The sequence below is a fragment of the Eriocheir sinensis genome, chromosome 41 (assembly GCF_024679095.1).
Source record: "Eriocheir sinensis breed Jianghai 21 chromosome 41, ASM2467909v1, whole genome shotgun sequence".
In the NCBI taxonomy this organism is placed as follows: Eukaryota; Metazoa; Arthropoda; class Malacostraca; order Decapoda; family Varunidae; genus Eriocheir; species Eriocheir sinensis.
The window spans coordinates 11,897,308-11,911,103 of NC_066549.1; the positions used below are offsets into that span (position 1 = coordinate 11,897,308).

Below are 13,796 nucleotides of genomic sequence, written 5' to 3' on the forward strand. Positions count from 1 at the left end.
TCCTCAGCATCCCTGTGTTTGAGGTCTTGTTCGTGGGAAGGGAAGGTCTTGACATCTATTTATTTGAGGTCGGTGTGGGAGGGAAGGTCGTGGCATCCATTTAAAGCCCTGGTCCGTGGAGAGAGATTTATTTTTGATTCGCGCAAAACTGCCCTTAAACTAAACAAATGGAGACGAGATTAGACATTAAGACGTATTTTATATTTTTGCATCGTCCGGAGAAGTAGAGAAATAGTTTTGGTTAGTCATAAAAAAAACTAAGATTATTGCGTCGGCTGAATTAATTATTTAGGGTACGTGAGGCGCCCCATTCACTAAAGCCCAAGACACTTGCTTACGTGACGAGGGGGGGGGAGCAAGAGGGGCTGCAGGATCGCCCACCCCCTCCCCGTGCTGGCCAACATAGCGGAACGATGTGGGCGGAGAGCGTGTGGGAGCCCCGAGGTGTCGATTTGTCATGTGTGGGCGTGGGCAGGGCGCGCGGCAGGGCCCTCACGCTCACCCTCTGCTTTAGCTGGATATGGATAGTTTTCGCTTCTTTCATATTTATTTACGCTAGAGGAGAATGATCAAGGAGAAAAATGTCAGCAATATATCGCTCTCGTAAAGGAAGTAAAAGGGCGACGCTGAAACACAATTATCGAATGTATTTATAGTCCGCACCAAAGTATTGAAATATTCTGTGTAAATATTAGTTGTTTTTTTCTTGACTTTCTCGGACATTCAGGAATACCAGTGACATCTCAAGTATAGCGTTCACTGGGAAGACTAAAAACTTCCTAATCTCAAATCTCACTCTAACTATATTATGTAAAGCTGAAGTGCAAGACAAAACGAATAAGGTAATCATGAAACAGTGAATCAGCTTACAGCAACATCATCTAAGTTCTAGGCCGGCGATCGATCCCACAATACACTTGAATGAGCTGCAATAATATATAAGACTTACGGAAAACAATGCATTATGTCCCTTGCCATACGACTAGTAACAAATCTGACTGAATAGGACAATATAGTAAAGACGTTTCGCTAACATCCAGACTTAATCGCAGACACAACACCGGTGCCCGTCAACACACGCTCAGGAGGACGTAATGAGAGCCCGAAAAAAAATACCGAAAGCGCAGGTGTGGCAAACTACTTCCCGCGACACACACGCCAGAAATAGCGACACCTAATGCTTCTCTTCCTCCTCTTCCTCCTTCCTCTCTTCTTCCTTTTCCTTCTTCTTCTCCTCCTCCTCTTCCTCCTACTCCTTCTCAATGTGCACAACTTCGTAGAGCTCGTTCTCTCTTTCCTTCTCCTCCTCCTCCTTCTCTTCCTGCTTCTACTCCTCCTCCTCCTTCTTCCCCACCACCACCACCACCTCCTCCTCCTCCTCCTCCTCCTTTTCCTACTACTAATACATAATAATATTACTCCTACTACAGTTACTACTACTACTGCTACATTTTTTTTTTCTTCTTCTTCTTCTTCTTCTTCTTCTTCCTATTTGTCCTCATATTCGTCTTCGTCTTCCTCGTCGCCCTCTTCCTTATCACTCTTCCCTTGTCCTCCTTCTCCTTTTCTCTTTAGTCCTCGTCCTCCTCCTTTTCGCTTTAGTCTTTCTCCTTCCCCTTTTCCTCCTCCCCCTCCTCCTCCTCTCCCGGTCCACCCTGGTCGCCTCGCTACAATCCCTTCGTCTCCGGCTCAATGCGGTGGCGGGACGCAGCGGGGCGTCAGCTGGGCCATCCCCGTCACCTAATCCTCGATCCTTGGCAGGCAGGCCGATCTTATCCGATTCGAAACTCCACGAGAAATCGCTTCCGCCTTGAACCAACATATTACTTGAATGGCGAAGGCGCGAAGTATTCTTGTTGACTTTTATTCCAGAAGCAGACACCGAATTCACAGAAAAAAGTAGAAAAATAGACATGATATGTAGTAGTAGTAGTAGTAGTGGTGGCAGTAGCAAAATCAGCAAAAATAGCAGTAGTAGTTGTAGCCCTAGTCCTATAAAGTAGTAGTAATAGTAGTAGTAGTGATATAGTAATGATAGTAGCAATAGTATTAACAGGCTAACATTGCTGATGGGGTAGCATATGGAGATGAATGTGATGGTATCGGGGGAGATAACTTGGAGAACCTCTTTTTTTATGATCTTCAAAGGGCAAAGAAATTATGAGGGCGAGTGATCCGGACCAACCCACAGCGTTCTGTACTGGATTCGCAAGTCACTTCTGGATCGCAAATAGCTGTCACTGGAAAGGAGATCCTAATCCCCAACATTTAATGAATACACACACACACACACACACACACACACACACACACACACACACACACACACACACACACACACACACACACACACACAAACACACACACACACACACACACACACAAAAAAAAAAGTAAACTAAATAACTATCTAACAAACGAGAGAAGTTGGTTTACGTTTGATTTAACACCTGAACACTGACCAAAAGACTGTCAGAGTTTGAACTGAGCTGCAGAGACTGCAAAAACTCTCGCTAAAGTTCAGTTTCCTCCATGGTGAACGCTCTTTCGTAAACACACACACACACACACACACACACACACACACACACACACACACACACACACCACAAGATGACAAAATAGATGTTTATATGGATGAAGTCACAGTAACTAAAGGAAGAGAGGAAAGCAATAGGACTGGATGGAGTCTCAGGTTTTATATTGACAGAATGCAGCAATCAGCTGATTGAACCGATATATGATATCATAAAATGCTCAATAGCAGCTGGTAAACTACCAAAGGAATGGCGGAGGACTGAAGTAGTCCCTATATATAAAAGCGGTAAAAAGGAAGAACCCCTGAACTACATACATGTATCATTAACCAGTGTAGTTAGTAATATATGCGAGAAAGTGATAAAGAAATAATGGACGAAATTTCTAGAAGAACATAATTTAATTACAGAAAAACAGTATGGTTTTAGAAAAGGGCGCTCATGTGTAACAAACTTACTGAGCTTTTACTCAAGAGTGACAGACATAATACAGGAGAGTGACGGATGGGTAGATTGCGTGTACTTGGACCTGAAGAAGGCTTTTGATAAAGTTCCACACACAAGACTAATATGGAAGCTGGAAAATTAAGGCGGATTGAAATGAAAAATGAAGAAATAGATGGAAAGTTACTTAAGGGGAAGAGAGATGAGAACAGTGATTAAGGACATGAAATCGGAATGGAGAATTGTAGATAGTGGGGTGCCTCAAGGATCGGTATCGGCACCAATACTTTTCCTAGTACATATAAATGATATGCCGGAGAAAGTAAGCAGTTACATGAGCCTGTCTGCAGACGATGCGACACTGCTGAGTCATATAAGAAACAGTAAAGACTGTGAAATCGTCCAAGAGGACCTGAATAAGATTTGGGTTTGGAGTATGAAATGGGAAATGGAGTTCAATGTGAAGAAATGTCATGTAATAGAAATGGGAAACAGTGAAGGGAGACCAAAATGGACATAGAGAATGGGAAATGGAGAAATATTTAAAAAAAGTTCAAGAAGAGAGAGATCTGGGAGTGACAATACAGGATAATCAACAGCCTGAGAGTCATGTTAATAGGATATTCGGTGATACGTATAGAATGGTAAGAAATATAGGATTAGCATTCCACTACATGGATAAGGATATGATGAAAAAGATAATAACCACTATGATTAGACCAAAATTGGAATATGCGGAAACGGTGTGGTCTCCCCATAAGAAGAAACACATAAAAAAACTAGAAAGAATACAAAGGATGGCAACGAAAATGGTTCCAGAACTGGAGGGATTGTCATATGAAGAAAGATTAAAGGAAATGGACCTGCCAACACAAGAAGAAAGAAGAGAAAGGGGAGACCTAATACAAATTTATAAACTATTGATTAAAATGGAGGAAGTAGACAATGAGGAGTTACTACTAAGAGAAGGAAGAAACGTCAGCAACACACGAAGGCACAGTAAAAAGTTGAGGAAAGGAAGATGCCTGAGAGACATAAAGAAATATAGCTTCCCGCAAAGAAACATAGAGGTTTGGAACAGATTAAGTGAGGATGTAGTATCAGCGAAGAGTGTGCACAATTTTAAGGAAAAGCTGGACAAATACAGATATGGATACGGCACCACACAAGCGTAGCCCCAGGCCCTGTAAAAATACAACTAGGTACAACTAGGTAAATACACACACACACACACACACACACACACACACACACGTGCCCCCCCCACTGAGATTTCCTCCACCAATAATGGGATTGAGAGATCATGGCGGTAAGAAAGACAGATCGAGGGATGGAAGAGAGAAAGAAGGAACAGAGATTTGGAAGAAGAGAGTAAAGAAAGGAAAAAGAAAAGAAAGGAGGGGAGGAGAGAATGGAAGGAGTGAAAGAAGGAAGAAAGGAAAGAGTGAAGGGGAAGGAAAACTGGAATTAATGAGTAAAGAAACAAAGGAAGTGGGGAACGAATGAAGAAAGGAAAATTGGAAGAAAAAAGGTGGTACTGAATGAATGTAGGAGGGAAGACAAAAATACAAGAAGGAAGGAGGGAAGGAAAGAGGGAGGGAAGAAGGTAGGGAGAGAAGGATTGAGAAAGGGATGTAAACAATGAAGAACGGAAGGAAGGGGAAAGGGAAGGAAGGGAAATATAGGTAAAAAGGGAAGAAGGAAGGAAGGAAGAACTAAAAGAAAAGCGGAAGAAAAATAGATGGAAGGAGGGAGAGAGGGCGAGCAAGGAACAATCAAACAAGAACAAGTAAGAAAAAGGACAAGGGAGGTAAATATGAAGGAAAATAAAGGAAAAGGTAAAGTTGGGGGCATAAGTAAAAGCGGCGCCTGGCCTCGGTGGTCATAACCGCCACATTGAATCTTGAGCCTGTGGCGGAAAATAAGAATTAGTAACTAAATATAATGAAAGCACATTAATCCGAGTCCCCCCCCCGACTCGATCGAAATATATATTATGTTACCATTTTTATGCTCAATTTATATCAAAAAAAGATATCGCGAGACTGAAGTCGTAAAAGCAGCTTGTTGATTTCTGGAATGGTATCGCTGAGCTTGTGTTGATATGTTTGAGAATGAACGACAGGGAGGCAGAAAGAAAACAAATCAGATATTGAATAACGAATGAAGCAAAGGAGGGAGGCAATGACAGGGGTTACGAGAGCAAACCTATGAATGAACAAAGTGAAAGGAGGAAAAATATAAAATAAAAAAACATTAAAGACGGAAAGCGGGAGGGACTGTGGCTTCGTTAGTAATAACTCGAATCTGCGGGCTTGATAAAACTCTTCTCAATCACAATGGATTCCGCTCTTCAATAATTAAGCCTCACTTCGCCGCGGCTCGACCTCCTCCCCCAGCTGCCGGCACGCCCCCCGCCGCGACCCGAATATTTCACCTCTCTAAGCTGGCCTTCAGGAGGACGCCGGATGGGAACGAGGAAAGGACGGTGGGTAAGCTGGGTTGTGGATAGAGGTAGTAAGTCAGATAGATAAATACAGATAGATAGATAGATAGATAGATAGATAGAGTATACTGAAACAGACAAACAGACACAGACAGAGAGAGAGAGAGAGAGAGAGAGAGAGAGAGAGAGAGAGAGAGAGAGACAGACAGACAGACAGACAGACACAGAGACAGGCAGACAGACAGATAAACAGACAGAGAGCGAGAAAGAGAGAGGGAATGATGCCCTGAATAAAAAAAAAAGTTGCCATGCAGAAGGAACGAAAAATATTGAAAAAACAACCTTACGAGCAGCAATATCTTCACCAGAACCACCACCAACACCACCAACAACAACAACGGAAAGAGAAACAACAACATCAATAAAAGCAACAGTCGGTTTATGGAATACACAACGAAGGAATCTCTCTCTCTCTCTCTCTCTCTCTCTCTCTCTCTCTCTCTCTCTCTCTCTCTCTCTCTCTCTCTCTCTCTCTCTCTCTCTCTCTCTCTCTCTCACACACACACACACACACACACACACACACACACACACACACACACACACACACACACACACAAACAGACACACACTATTATAAAACATTCTTTCTCTCCTTCTCTCTTTCAAGCTGTATATAAAATTTACACCACAAAGGATCGGGAATGCAAAAGAAGCAGGCGGTTCTTTTCGCTCCCTTGATGTCGAATATGACTGAGATAATATATCCCTTAGGACACCAGACGCCATCTTTTGTCTCTCGGAGGAATGACTGTTGTCTGTATCATGTATCTGGCTTTTTCAAATTAGCTCTTTTGATGTCGAAGAAGAAAGAGACGAAGAGAGCGAGAGAATGGAAAAAAAAGTACTGTTGCATGTGTTCCCCGAAAGTTAAAGTGAATCTGCAGACGGCGAATTAAGGCTGTGCCACAAGTTTGAAGTGTTATTAAGATCCTCCGGGGAACATGAGTCCTCTCGTGATTACTACGAAAAAAAGATAGCAGAAAAGAAAAACTGTGAGATGTGTTTTCTACTTGTTAAAGAATGTACATATTATTTGCCTTAAAACAGATAAAATGACACACACACACACACACACACACACACACATTGCTCCGAAAGCTCAGTGGTTAAGGCTCTGCGCTACCAGGCCTCACGGTCTGGTAGTCGGAGGTTCGAGCCCCGTTCATTCAGGGCTAATTGAGGAAAGGGACATTAGGTGTGAGGTGAATGAGGGTCCCAGCAGTACTCATAAATCGACTAATGAGCTTTGCTCTAATCGGGAGGGTACTTGATGACGATAACGAGTCAGTCCAGCTCGTGGTCAGGCCGTAGGTGACACACATACACACACACACACACACACGCACACGGCCCGGTAGCTCATTGGGTAGAGACACGGCCAGGTAGCTCAGTGGGTAGAGCGTCTGTCTCCCAACCAGAAGGACCGGGGTTCGATTCCCCGGCTGGGTGAAGATAAGTTGGGTTTATCTTCTTTCACGTGTAGCCCCTGTTCACCTAGCAATGAGTAGGTACGCGACGTAAGGCGAAAATTTGTGACCTTGTTGTCGCGTTGTGTTGTGTGTGAGTGGTCTCAGTCCTACCCAAAGATCGGTACTATGAGCTCTGAGCTCTACCCTAGGGGAACGGCTGGCTGTCTCGAGAGAGACCCGCAGCAGACCAAGAGGTGAATTACACAGCCACCCATCCACACACACACACACAGCCTGTGGTGGCGACTCTGGCTGACTCTCCCTCGCAGGACTAGGCTAATGAATGTTATTTTTCCTCTTGATTGCGTGTAAATCGTGTTGACACGTACTAATTAGTGAATGTATTTGTTGAAACGAATTCTATTAAGGTCAGTGCGCTCAAAATTTATTGTCTTAAAACAATTACTGTGTTCTGCATACATGAACGATTGAAACGTTCACTAAAAGAGAGAGAGAGAGAGAGAGAGAGAGAGAGAGAGAGAGAGAGAGAGAGAGAGAGAGAGAGAGAGAGAGAGAGAGAGAGAGAGAGAGAGAGAGAGAGAGAGTGAGAGAGAGAGAGAGAGAGAGAGAGAGAGAGAGAGAGAGAGAGAGAGAGAGAGAGAGAGAGAGAGAGAGAGAGAGAGAGAGAGACTTTTTTTTTTTTTTTTTTGTGTGTGTGTGTGTGTGTGTGTACGGCGCACGCTCAGAACCGTCCCGTCACATAGCAGACACAGGCCCGCGCTGAGCACCGCCTTGACACCTGCTTGAGGGGGCGCGGCGCCCATTACCCAAATTGCCTATTAAGGCTATTACGGCGTGGAGGGTAAGGCTTTACGGACGCCGCGTGAAGCACAACTGCGTGAGGGGCGGAGGAGCTGGTATGATGCTCACTTCCTCTGTACATATTGTAATCATGTTCAGAACCTTACATTAACAAGCCTCAAAGATTAAGGAAAGCTATTTCATAACTTTCAAACGATTCAGTTATATGAAGAAAAAGAATGTTTTATTAGATTCCACTTCGGATTGGGGAATGAGTAGATACACAAAGAAAGGAAATGAAGGGTAAACAGGGCTTTGCCAAATGAACGAAGGAGGAATGAATGATATGATTGCACTGGTATTTGGTACTAAGAGACTAGAAAAGAAGAGGGAAGTGAGCGGCGAAGAAAGAACTATAAAGAACATAAGAATATAGGGAGTCTGCAAGAACCCAGTAGACCTATACAAGGCAACTTCTGTATCTAAATGGTCATATAAAGTTACCTGAGTCTTAGATATTATCATCTTTTTTCTCAATTAGTTTAGTTTCCTCTGCCTTCACTCTATATACCTTACAGGTACTTACTTTTCATCAACTTTGATTCTATTTACTTGATACGTAATTGCTATCAGCCAACGTTTAGTCAGCCTGCTGCACATGTGTTTACAAGCTTTCTTTGTTATCTTTTCTTATATTTATGTAGCTTATACGTAACCTTGAAGGAAGCTTTAATCTGCAGTCACATTTTTTCCTATATGCTTCCGTTTTTTTTTCTTTCTTCTAATTTTATTTTATACAACTTTTTGTAAATATGTTAAACTTTTCTCCATTCTACCAATGTATTAAAAATACCATAAATTAAATGGAGCACAACTTCAAGGATCTAGCTGTGAAACTGGTATTAACAGCAACAAAAAGTTTATAAAAAAATATACAAAATAGGTCATGACTTTTTAAAACTTGGCAGTCGACATTTTTGGAGACTAATTCACCGACTTTTCTTCCCTTTCCGAATGCAAGCGGGTCATGTATCCCTTGACTGCATTAACACAGCAAAGCCTTCCCGGCCCGCCTGACTTCATGACATTCAAGTTAATCTATTTCTTTTTAAACTTTTTTTTTTTATTCTCTCAAAGGTGAGTATGCAAATTGGGATTTTTTTTTTTTTTTTACAACGAGCAGGTACGAGAATCCTGGATATTATCAGAGTTACCGTTAAAAAAATATGTATGAAAAAATTGTGTAACTCTTGTTAATCACGAAGAGGGATCGAGTGAAAGGATTCTGTGTATCCTTTACTTGTGGGAAAAAACGTTGGCTTCTATCTTTTTTTTAATACGTTCAGTCATGCGTTTCAATTTACAATCTCAATAGACTTTCGTTTAGGCGGTGTGATGTTTTCGGAATAGTTTCAGTACATCAAGATCAGCTATATTATGTATGTGTAACAGTTTTAAAGTTATCCTCTCTCTCTCTCTCTCTCTCTCTCTCTCTCTCTCTCTCTCTCTCTCTCTCTCTCTCTCTCTACACACAGACACACACAAGCACACACAGACACACAGACACACACACACACACACACACACACACACACACACACACACAATAGGGCAGGACGTAAAAAGTTTTCTGTTAGCTGCGGTTGTCACTTCCCTCCCGGCACAAAGGCGCTACAGAGAGGAAATTATAAACGGTGCCGTGAAAGGGAAAATGGTGCAAGTGAGGTGGATAAAAAAAAAAAAACGGAAAGAGTGTTCGCTGCTCCGCCGTACGTGATGTAGTAGGCGCCAGTTTCATTTCAGCGTGAGAAAAATGCATGTATGTGTGTGTGTGTGTGTGTGTGTGTGTGTGTGTGTGTGTTATTGTGATGTATGTACCTAGATAGATAGATAAGCTAGACAAAGATGAAGATAGATAGGTAGATAAATAGATAGATAAACACACACACACACACACACACACACACACACACACACACACACACACACACACACACACACACACACACACACAAACAAACAAACAAACAAATAAAGCTCTTGTTCATGCCCACCCTACGTATATTTCCGGTGAAGTGTATGTTCCTGTTTCTTTTTTTTTTTTTTTTTTTTTGGTTCCCGACTAAAACATGTGCTGATGGGTTGAACAGAGTCTACGGCGCCTAAACGAAAAGGAAACTTCAAATGCGTCAGTTTCATGCGCTTGGAAAGAAAAAATATTTACAGCTTTGTTTCACTACTTCACCCTCGTGCTTGCTTTTTGTGTCTATCTCCTTTACATTCTCAGCTGAAACGTTTGAAGCGGTTTTTCAGTCTTGGACGCTTAAACTAAAACGAAACCACAATTGTAAAAATCTTTACACTGTGTCTATTTTCTGTTCTGTTCGCATATTCTATTTTCTCAACAAAAACATGCGTTGCTCTTTTATGAAATAAAATAGAAACCACGACTGCGGAAAGTTTATCACATTCTATGTCTATTTCGTGTTGGGCGCGTTTTTTATCATCGACTAGAACGTGATAAAGCATTTTATACTATATTGGCTGACTAAAGAAAAATAAATAGAACAATACTCACAGGTGCTTGCTGACTCTTCGTGTCAAAACCTTCCGGGGACGTAACGATCCCTTCGCCATAGCTTTCAACGTTTCAAAACTATTGGAACGCGGCAATATCAACTGACAATCACTGCGCAATTTTCCAACACTGGAGATTCCCGCAGGTCATGCGATGATTTCATAACGGATGTAGGGTGGCATTCACCTTTACACAGACTCGCTCCGGTCCGCACATCCATTGTCCATGAAGAACGTTCTTTTAGAGTGAACATAACACCCACACCCACCCACCCACCCACCCACCCACACACACACACACACACACACACACACACACACACACTTCTACTCCACTGTGCTCCACTCGTCCACTCCACTTTACTCATAATAAAATGCTGTCACGCATTCTTTTATCACTGCACAGAACCCACATACAACGTGTTTTTAGTGAAAGCGGCCCTCACACTCCAAGTCCACTCCCCTTGTTCACCCAACTTCTCTTCACGCTCTAGCCATGACTTGTGCAGCGGTGATCACTTTCCCACACTCAAGGTACACACTCGAATTATAGCAGGTTTAGGGTGGTCCTCATACACTTTCGCTTCACTACACGCCAAGCGTCTACATATTAAACTTATATCATGTTCTGAATGGTAGAGACCTTCACGCTCCACTCCCTTCGTCCCCAAAACCCACTCATAGGGAGCTTAAGAGCGGCGGGGGTTCTCATAGACTCCCTCTACTCCACTCCCTCTACACACTGCACTTCAAACCTTTGTGAAGTGGTGGACGCACTCACATACATTTCATCCCACTCGTTCACGTACTCCACCCATTACTTTAGTCAGGGTTGTCTCATGATACTCTCACTTCACTCAACTTAGTCCTCTTCCCTCACAGACCACTCATAACGTGTTTTCAGAGGTGGCTGAAAGCTGTCTGGTCCACACACTGAGTCTCCGGTCACTACCTTCAACACATCAATTGGGCTTGTTCGGTAACATGAGACAGATCAACGGCTCAACAAACAAACAAGCACTCAGGCACATGAAAACGCCCGTAAAATGCTTTTGCAAAGAAAGTTGATAATGATTTGCCTAGAAAACGGTTCAAAGGAATTTACCAACCGTCACTGCCACTGGCACGCTACCCAGAAGCCGACTCTGCTCATCGGGTTGTTTCTGCAAGAGACAATCCTGAGTGGAAGAGACCAAGGCGACGCCTACATAATTCGTGGCTTGAGCAGGTCGACAGATCCTGCCAGGAGGTACTCAGGAGAATGTGGCTTGCATGGAGACTTGCCCGGCGGGACCCCTGAACTTGACGTCGTAGGGTGGGCAAGACGAGGTGCCCCTCGGCGTTTGACCCCAATGATTGACAGATCAACTGCCACAGAAAGTATCCTAATATTCACATACCCAGAAAATATATAAACGCTAAACATCAGCCCTGAAAACATCTCATGGAGATCTAGTAACCTCCTCTCCCCGCTAATGACACACGGGACTGGGCCAGTGTGACAAAAATATAACTGAAATTAATTCCCTTCATGTCAGACACATCCTCAGCCAACCTCTTTACGCGAGAAATGCCAAACTCAGAGGATGGGGTTTCACGAACCCATGCGGCAGTTTACAAGTTGGACACAAATTAAATTTCCTTGATGAAGTATAATGGCGCAGGAAATGGATTTCCCGCGGCCTGTCCGCCGAGAGCATGATTATCCGGGGCGTCCCCACCTGAGCCGGCGCCTGGCAGGGTCCTTCACCTGGAAGCCGGCAGGTCCCGAGGCGGCGGGCATCACTGCCTCTCAGAGGCGGCGGGACAGGGACACAGCTACGCTGCCTCGGCATCAACAATTCACGCCGTTAATGGCGCACAAGTATCCCGCCGCCAACAAATTATCTTCGCAATTGGAATTCACTGTATAATGAATCAGATAATAAATAATTATGAACGCAATTCATCATGTAATTATATACACACGAACCAATTTCAAGCTAGCAAAGATATATATATATATATATATATATATATATATATATATATATATATATATATATATATATATATATATATATATATATATATATATATATATATGCACATACGTATTATAACTTGATTAAGGCATATGGATAGACACACTAGATAAATAGATAAATATACAAACATAAAAATTAGGCAAGAAAAGTGAATATTTCTACGAACAGAGAATTATAGATAGGAAGATAGACGGTTATAAAAGATATGTTACAAAAAAAAAAATCGTTTTAGGCAACTAAAATATTTATTTCAACTCGCGGCATTTTGTTGAATTTTCGTTAATAAGAAACAGCAAATTACACAACCCAACCTTTTGTCGACCGCAGCGCCGACAGCACGGCCTTCAGCGGCGGGGGCAACACTTTTGTACTCTGAGAGAAAAATCTGCTGGCTAAAAAAAGTTGAGAGTGACACTTGATTTAATACCGACCTGCCCGGTGACTCCAAACTCCGAGATGCGTAATTAACTCTGAGATGCGTAATTAACTCTGAGATGTGTAATTAATGTGTTTCTTCGGTTCCCATCCCTCTTTCTCTCGTATTCTCATACTACTCTCTGCGCTGTCTCTCTTGGCATTCCATATATTTTCTTTCGTACCCATTCTGGCATTTTCTCTCTTTCTTCCACGGCTCCTCTTTAACTTTTCTTCTTTCTTTCCTTTCTCTCCTTTTTCCTTCCTTGTCCCCTCGCCCTTCCCCTTCGCTCTCTTTTTTTTCTTCTGATATTTTTGTCGCCAGAGGAATGATTGGTTTTGTAGGTTCTTCTCGGTGCTCTCCGGTGTTCCAATATATAAGAAAACGATGACAAACCTTCCACTCATATTTCTTTTCACTGCTCCTTCTTTCCTCCTTAACTAGTCTTCAGGCTAACGGAAAACCACTCATTGACTAAATCAGTTCTCTCTCTCTCTCTCTCTCTCTCTCTCTCTCTCTCTCTCTCTCTCTCTCTCTCTCTCTCTCTCTCTCTCTCTCTCTCTCTCTCTCTCTCTCTCTCTCTCTCTCTCTCTCTCTCTCTCTCTCTCTCTCTCTCTCTCTCTCTCTCTCTCTCTCTCTCTCTCTCTCTCTCTCTCTCTCTTTTCACCCTAAACACACACACACACACACACACACACACACATTCCAACGCTATGTAAACTCACCGGAGCACTTGACAGTGGAGTACTTTCAGTGCATCATTTGCACTCTGGCGGGAAAACGAATCCCCGATGTGCCTTGCTATCGCTTTTGTCTCCTCCCATAAGGCACATACAGGTGGTGGTGAGGGCGGGGAAAGGGAGGAAGGGAGAGGAGGAAGAAGAGAAGGAGCATAGCAGCTTTACTCTCCTCTTCACCCTCACAAAAACTGACGGAGAGAGGACGCACAGGCTCTGGATGGGGCTTTATTACGGAGGATCCCGCAGGAAGCTCTCGAGGAATTGCAAATTACGCAGTTTTTCCACGTGAGGAGGCAATATTATTTCTGCGGCCACGAGCTACACGAGGAACCAGTTT

The 13,796-nt window shown here is 43.0% G+C and overlaps 1 protein-coding gene and 1 non-coding gene across 2 annotated transcripts in view; both read left to right on the forward strand.

The window, feature by feature from the left end:
- LOC127009653 (putative neural-cadherin 2) overlaps nt 1–13,796 on the forward strand; it is a 58,507-nt gene that overhangs the window by 24,316 nt on the left and 20,395 nt on the right. The gene's annotated exons all lie outside the window — the stretch shown is intronic.
- On the forward strand, nt 6,867–6,939 carry Trnag-ccc (transfer RNA glycine (anticodon CCC)). The gene has a single exon. It is a non-coding gene; the product is annotated as a tRNA-Gly (tRNA).